General features: G+C 33.6%; 1 long non-coding RNA gene across 2 annotated transcripts; it reads left to right on the top strand.

The window, feature by feature from the left end:
* The first annotated feature begins 1,170 nt into the window (after nt 1-1,170).
* LOC137239896 (uncharacterized) lies at nt 1,171-5,692 on the top strand. Of its 2 annotated transcripts, none has more exons than XR_010949528.1 (5): nt 1,171-1,380; nt 1,496-1,916; nt 4,253-5,348; nt 5,430-5,461; nt 5,570-5,692. It is a non-coding gene; the product is annotated as an uncharacterized lncRNA (long non-coding RNA). The 2 variants fall into 2 exon arrangements; XR_010949529.1 differs by having other exon boundaries at nt 5,430-5,506; nt 5,570-5,686.
* Nucleotides 5,693-8,542: the final 2,850 nt, after the last annotated feature.

Here is an 8,542-nt window from a genome sequence, read left to right as displayed (position 1 = left end):
TTGGATAAGCCTCTTTATGTAGTTGTTGAACCAAGGCCGTTTACGAGTTTTTGAGTGTATCACTACAATAGGCACATGTTGGTCAAAAAGTGAAGCGATATTATTTTGAAGAAAACGGATCTGCTCGTGGGTAGTATTTAAAATATAAACAGTTTCCCAAGGAATACTAGCAACAGCTTCTTCGAGTTGCACATGATTCATATGCATGAAATCCGGGTATGAATAGGCAACTGCTTCACATGTGCGGTCGAAGTCAAATGATATAAAAATTAGGTCCTGATTGGAGAAGTTTGGAACTGAAAGCTGGTCGTAGAGTTGAATATTCGATAGGTCATTAACAAAAAATATATCTAAAAGAGTACTGCTAGTTTGAGTGAAATGTGTTGGCGTTATGGTATTTACTGGGAAAAGTGCAAGGGTTTGCAAAGCTAAAGAAAATTTGTTTTCATGAAGCAGGTCACTATTGAAATCTCCAACAACTACAATATTATTATAATTTAATGTACAGTCGTGAATTTCTTCTAAAAAGTTATCAAAAGCAACGTATTTGTTTGGCCTGTACACACAACCTATTAGTATTTTGTCATGTTGGGAATTTATTTCAACAAAAATGTACTCTATAGAAGTAAATGGTTCAGATGTACAAACAGTTTTACAACATAATCCATGTTTAACAAATACAGCAACCCCACCACCATGCCCGATTCTATCTGCACGAAAAAGTTTATATCCGTCAACGCAGAACACTGCATCACTGTTCCACTGAGAGAACCAAGTCTCGGAAACGCACACAAAATCTATTTCTGATGACTCAAAAATATGCCGAAACTCGTCTATTTTAGGTGATAGGCTTTGTGCATTAATATGACATATTTTTAATCAGTTTCTTTGCTTGCCTAGTACACGTATCATATTGTATGTGCTGTCATAGCCCTTAGAACGCATACAGCTGTTACAGCTCAGTAGCCCGTTTCTATAACCTTGCGTTATAACAACGAACGATTTGCTATCGCAAGGCAAGTATCGCTTTCGATATGAAAAGTGTTTCTGTAACGCACTCAATTCACCTTGCAATATAATAGTGGGGAGTTTTTATCATATCGATGGAACATAGGATCTGTCATCAATAGCTAAAAATGTAATAACAAACACAAATTCTTTTTTCGTTGTTGTACTCCATGAATTAATTGCAAGAGCAAAAGTTCAATATTCATTATATAAATCGTTAACTTTTGTTTAAGTTGGTATTTTAAAGAATTTACAATCACCCCTTGACTATAATAATAAAGGAAAAATATTGTGCTACGGGTATTTATGTACTTTGGAAGATTCAATTCCCAAAACCAAAAAAAAACAAATCAGTCCACCGAGAAGCTATAAGTAAGTAAATGTGTACATATGTATATGCATAGAAAGAGTTAATGCGGGCCAAGTTACTTTACAAATTGCCTTGTGCTCTTTAAGTTTTACTAATATGTATGTACTTTTTTCGTAGGAAAAATGTTTGCGGCTGCACTATTTGCTCTGGCAACTGACCAACGAAACATGTTGCGCATACACAGACGACATTTACGGGATGCAACGGACCCCTTTCAGTTACCTGAAGTACGCTTCGAAGAGCTCTTTCGCTTCAAAAAAGAAGCAGCTATCGTGTTGCTCGACGAAATCAGCCCGTACATGAAGAACGGGCAAAGAACGAAGTTTGTGCCAAAGGCACTTAGGATGCTGTCAGCACTACATTATTTTGCAACTGGCTCGTTTCTTCGAGATGTTGGGCAGGATTTTGTTTGCTCCTTGAGCAAGACGATGGTCAGTAGATCGATTAAGGAGGTTGCGCACGTTATAGAAACAGAATTGATGTGCAGCTACATCAAATTTCCTACTACGTTCGATGAGCAAGATGCCGTAAAACAAATGTAAGTACTTTAAGAGCAAGCGGGCAAGCTTTTCAGTGCTGATTTAAACTCCAGTCAAAGTTGATCATAGTTTAACCTTGCCACTTTGGCTACACTTATTATTAAAGCTGACCCACTCAGCATTTAGGTGATAAAATTTTTAATCAAAATTCAAAAATCAAATCAAATCAAAAATGTTTAATAATTTTTCATTCAGCTTTCTGAATCTTTTCTGACAATCTTTGTTGACTGAATAATGAATTTTATACTTGTTAAAATTTTACTTTTGATTGAAGATCTTATTTTTTCGCATATACACATTTTTTCAATCATGAAGTTCAGAAAAAATATATTAAAATTTTATCTTCAAGAGAAGAAATAATGTATATACTGCTCCTAACAAAAGATTTCCCGAACCATTTGTCCACCTTCGGCTTCCCAGAAAATATAAATCCAACCATTACACAATACAAAAGGTTGTGAACCATTTGAACCCCAGGTAAGTGAAACTCTCTTGACATATGTACCTGGATATGGCTTCAACATCCCGTACCATATCGTATTTTAAGATGTTGACGATCATATCTGATGCTGGATGTTGTAGTCGCAGATGTATATTGGTCTAGTTTGTTTGCGAATTACCTTTGGTTCAAATAGCTCACTTCGGCATGCTTTCTTCCCCTAATGAAATAAGATTAGCATGTAGTATCTTATTTTGTATGAGATATAAAAAATAAATGCATGATAATCGCATTCAAAAATGATTCAAAAATCTCAACCAAAATGCCTGAAATATGTTCACGAATATGATCAGAAAATGATTATGAAAAACATTCAAATATTAATCTAAAACAATTAAAGCCCAATTTTACAATGATATCAGATATGCACAAAACGTTTCGAAATACATATGAATCATAAATGGTTATTCAAGAATAATCACATTTATCCCAGCCAGCATTTTTTGAAAATTTTGATCAAAAAATATTTAAATATCATACCCCAAGATGATTAAAAACGTTCAAATTTAAAAGCATTTTCTGTTCGAAAATTAACGTATCGTCGGGAGAAAAATGTACCATAAATGTGATTATTCTTGAACAATCATTTATGATTCCTATTTCGAAACGCTTTTTATTCATATTTGATATCATTGTAAAATTGAGCTTTAATAGTTTTAGAGTAATATTTGACTGCTTTTCACAGTCATTTTTTGATCATATTCGTGAATATATTTCAATCGTCTTGGTTGAGATTTTTGAATGCCATTATAATGCATTTATTCTTCATATCTCATTCAAAACAGGATACTACATAATTATTTTATTTCATCAGGGGAAGAAAGCATGCGAAAGTAAGCTATTCGAACCACAGCTAACTCGCAAACAAACTTGACCGATATACACCTGCGACTACAACATCCAACATCAGCTACATATGATCGTCAATATCTTAAAATACGATGCGGTACGGGATGTTGAAGACATATCCAGGTACATATGTCAAGAGAGTTTCACTTACCTGGGGTTCAAATAGCTCACAACCTTTGTATTATCCAACTATTATGTATTTTCCGGGAAGCTGAAGGTGGAGAAATGGTTGGGGAAATCTTTGGTCACAAGCAGCATTTACATTATTTCTTGTCTTGAAGAATATATATAATTATATAAATAATAAAATTTTTATATATTTTTTCTGAGCTTCATTATTGAAAAAATATGTGTATGTGAAAAAATAAGATTTTCATTGAAAAGTAAAATTTTAACAAGTATAAAATTCATTATTCAGTCAACAAATATATTCATAAAAGATTCAAAAATCTGAATTAAAAATGATTATACTTTTTTGATCACCTAAAGTAAATACATTTGATTCAAATAAAATTCCAAAATGTGATTGAAAAACTATATTCAGTTTTTGATCATCAAAGGTAAGCATATTTGATTATTCCTTTTGCTGTTTTTTATGAAATATAAAAATTTAATCATCAAAGGACTTCAAAAATGATTCCAAAAAGTGATCGAGAAATGATTTTCAGTTTTTGATCATCAAAAGTATTCATATTTGATTATTTCTTTTGTTCAATTGTATGATAAATCATTATTTAGTCGGAAAGAGTAATCAAATTGTATTGATATGTAGGTAAATTCAAAATTTAATCATCGAAATGCTGAGTGGGATGGTACATTTTTCTCCCGACGATACGTTAATTTTCGAATAGAAAATGCTTTTAAATTTGGACGTTTTGATCATCTTAGGGCATGATATTTGAATATTTTTTGATCAAAATTTTCAAAAAATGCAAGCTGGGGAGTGTATATATGAAATATACTTATACCAGTTAATTTCTTTTTCAGATTTTACTCTGCTACCGGCTTTCCCGGATGCATTGGCGCTATTGACTGCACACATGTAAAAATTAAGAAGCCAGCAGCCGACATTGAAAACTGTTATATAAATAGAAAAGGATTATTTTCAAAAAACGTGCAGTTAATATGCGATTACAACCTACGTATACTCGCCGGCAACGCACGTTTTGGTGGAAGTACCCACGATGCTTTTATATGGGAAAATAGTCTTTGTAAAGATTTCTTGGAAAGGCAATACAGCCTAGGTGCAAATACGAGTTGGCTTACTGGTGATTCCGGATATCCGCTGCAGCCATGGCTTATAACACCGTTTCGCGCTCCGACAACAACTGGCCAAACCAATTTTATTTTTGCGCATATAAGAGCTCGAAACTGCGTAGAGAGACTTTAGTTCTAAAAAAAGTGTTTGCGTGTTTGTCCCATGAGCGCGGAGTGTTGGTGAAGCCTGAGTTTGCAGGCGCAATCATAAACGCGTGTCTAACTTTGCACAATTTTCCACTGCAACATAGGCAAAGTATGCCAGACACAGCAAATGCGAATGGAAATCCATCAGAAGTAGATTTTCTTGAGGAAGACCGCCCAAACGACAGCTTACTACAACAAGGTCAGACGGTTCGGGAGAGGATAGTTAGGTATTATTTCAATTAATCTTATACACTATTATATCTATATATATAAAAGAAAGTGGTGTTAGTTACACTATTTATAACTCAAGAACGGATGAACCGATTTGGCTGAAAATTGGTGAAGAGGTAGCTTAGAACCAGGAGACTGACTTAGGATACTTTTTATCCTGTGTGGCTAGGGTCTTGAGATCAAAACATGGACTTGGTATCAGCGAAACTGACGTCACAACAGTAATTGCGTCACGTGAGCTGCTGCCCAAATTTAAACAGTTATTGGATAAGTGTCCTAAGTTTCCTTCCATTCGCACATGTTTTCATGCTACTCGCCAAGAGTGTTTGCTTAATAACTGGAGTGCCTATTGGCTATTCCACGCCATTGACTTTAATTGATACCAGCAGTAAGATAATGCGAAGGTGATGCGGTTGTATTAAAACCTACGTGCATGACTTCCGTACCGGTTAGTATAGATTTATACAATATATATTTTTTTGCTTGAGTACAATGATTTGGCTTTCTACTATTTTTTTTTTTCTTTTAGCTAATTCTGGATCAAACACCGTTAATTGATAAGTAAATTATAACAAACGCCGTTAATTGATATGTAAATTATAAACGGTATTTAAAACAAATATACATTTTATTTATATTTCAATTCACTTATAAAGATTGGTTTTCCAGAATGTTGTTAAACTTATGGGTGGACGTGTGCACTTCATTATGTGCGGTGGATGGCAAAATGTGGTTTAAGCCTGGTGATATTGGTGAAATGCATCCAGATGATGTACTTAAAATCATTGGTGAGTGTGCGTATTCAATATTTTACATTCTGTTAATTATTCCGCTAAAAATTGTGTCATAGATTTATATGAATTAAATAATGGGGTCGACTAAGTCCATAATTATCTCCAGATAATCAACGTTAATGCAGGGGGATTTGCAGTTGTTGTTGTAGCAGTGATTTCCAGTAGTATTTGGCAGTTCTGCCATATATATGATTTCTTCCTTGCATATCGCGTCTGCCACATCAAAGCCTATCAAAGTTCAAGCCTCTCCTACGCTTAATGTACACTATACAAAATATGTACATACATACCAAATAAAGAATGTGGGTATCTACATTGCAGATAATACTCAGGTATTGAACACTACGTGTTTGCATCTGTACTTTTCAAGATATGCTGTTTTCAATCAAGTCAGAATATAGAGCCTTTGATATGATATTTTTATCTAATATTCGATAAAAAGGTCAAACTTTGATTCCTTATACGTGCAACTGTAGATACTGCTAACACTTAACGAAAATTTGTTACAAAACCTAATCAGAAGCCGTATTAACAACTTTATATGTCTTTTTGTGTTATGATAGGCTTTTCTTGACCATAACGTTGCTTTTAGTGCAAGTAAAACTCCACTATTACGTCCCAACGTTTCGCTAAGCACCTTAGCTTCCTCAGGGGCGAAACTGCATTTATTTAAATATTTTTTCAATTTACCAATGTAATTTGACATGAAAGTATAAAAATGGTTGTTTAAAATTTCAACAATGTCCAAAAATTAAAACCAAAGAAAAAACAATAAACGAAAATGGACTTACATACATATACATATATGTTAAATTTTCTATTACAAAAAAATATCGCTAATACGATCTATATGTGGTACAATTGTCAAACTAAACAACAGAATTTAAAGGCATAACAAATAAGCCGAGGAAATGCAATCCGTGTCTTCTTTTATGTTTACTGTTTTGTTCCTTTTCTCCATTATTCGTGAGCTCTCTATAGTGTATCTGGTTTTTGTTCGTTTCTCTTTGTCTAATATTTTGACATTTTTCATATCAGCTGAGTGACCGCTTGATGTGGTGTGTTGCGATAGCGCTGTGTTGATTTTCTTTTTCCTTATGTCTGCTTCATGCTCATTTAGGCGGACTTGTATCATCAATTAACGCTCCATGCTACAACATGTCTAGGTATGTAGGAAATATACTTAAAAATTTAGTATCTATTGAGCACAACATTAAAAATTCCTTCGAGTTTAAAGAACGGCTGAATGCCATAAAAGTCAATGACGAAGATATATTAGTTTCCTTTGATGTAGTATCACTATTTACGAACATTCCAACTATTCTTGCTACAAAAATAATTTTAAAAAAGTGGGGGGGAAATAGAAAAAACAACAAACATACAAAAGAGAAATTTCCAACAAATGCTAGAATTCTGTCTTAAAGAAAACAACTACTTCGTTTGGGGTGAAAAACTGTATGCCCAAACATTTGGGATGCCCATGGGCAACCCTCTGTCACCAACCATCGCAGATATAGTCATGGACGACCTACTCAACGACTCCATATCTAAACAAAAAACACTACACAACATCGAGATAAAATTACTGGTTAAATATGTAGACGATATCTTCGCGATAGTGAAAAGAGATGATGTGGATACTATCCTAGATACACTAAATAAGTACCACAATAAATTAAAGTTCACTCTTGAAACCGAAACGAATTTTAGCATACCCTTTTTAGATACACGGGTTCATAGATATAACAACATTCTGACATTAGATTGGCACACAAAACCCACCTCGTCTGGCCGCCTGATAAACTTCTTATCAGCCCAACCCTTCAAATACAAAATAAATACCGCAAAAAATTTTATCAACAAAGTCTTAACTATTAGCCATCAAAACTTCTGGGAAGCAAACATAAGAAAAATTAAACAAATTCTTACAATCAATAACTTTCCAAAAACACTTACAAACAGCCTAATTCGAAAGAAAAAGTCAAATGTTGAAAATAATATCAATACAAATACAACAAGAACCACAACTGATCAACCCAAACAGTATTACAGTGTTAAGTACATACCTAGATTAACTGAATACTTCTACAAACACATTACGTCTAACAACAATAACATATGTTTAGCATACACATCGAATAATACATTATCTAGTATCTTCACAAAAACCAGAACTCCTCTCAAAACTTCACAACAAAATAACATTGTCTATGAAATACCATTCAAAGGTAAAGAAAACGAAAGCTGCGATAAAATATACATAGGCACGACTAAGCGAAGTCTAGGAGTCCGCCTAAATGAGCATGAAGCAGACATAAGGAAAAAGAAAATCAACACAGTGCTATCGCAACACACCACATCAAGCGGTCACTCAGCTGATATGAAAAATGTCAAAATATTAGACAAAGAGAAACGAACAAAAATCAGATACACTATAGAGAGCTTACGAATAATGGATAAAAGGAACAAAACAGTAAACATAAAAGAAGACACGGATTGCATTTCCGCGGCTTATTTGTTATGCCTTTAAATTCTGTTGTTTAGTTTGACAATTGTACCATATATAGGTGGTATTAGCGATATTTTTTTGTAATAGAAAATTTAACATATGTGTATATGTATGTAAGTCCATTTTCGTTTATTGTTTTTTGTTTGGTTTTAATTTTTGGACATTGTTGAAATTTTAAACAACCATTTTTATAATTTGATGTCAAATTACATTGGTAAATTGAAAAAATATTTAAATATATGCAGTTTATGCCCCTGAGGAAGCTAAGGTGCTTAGCGAAACGTTGGGACGTAATAGTGGAGTTTTACTTGCACTAAAAGCAACATTATGGTCAAGAAA

Source organism: Eurosta solidaginis, chromosome 1, assembly GCF_040869045.1.
Source record: "Eurosta solidaginis isolate ZX-2024a chromosome 1, ASM4086904v1, whole genome shotgun sequence".
Classification (NCBI taxonomy): domain Eukaryota; kingdom Metazoa; phylum Arthropoda; class Insecta; order Diptera; family Tephritidae; genus Eurosta; species Eurosta solidaginis.
This window is presented reverse-complemented; position numbering and strand designations above follow the sequence as displayed.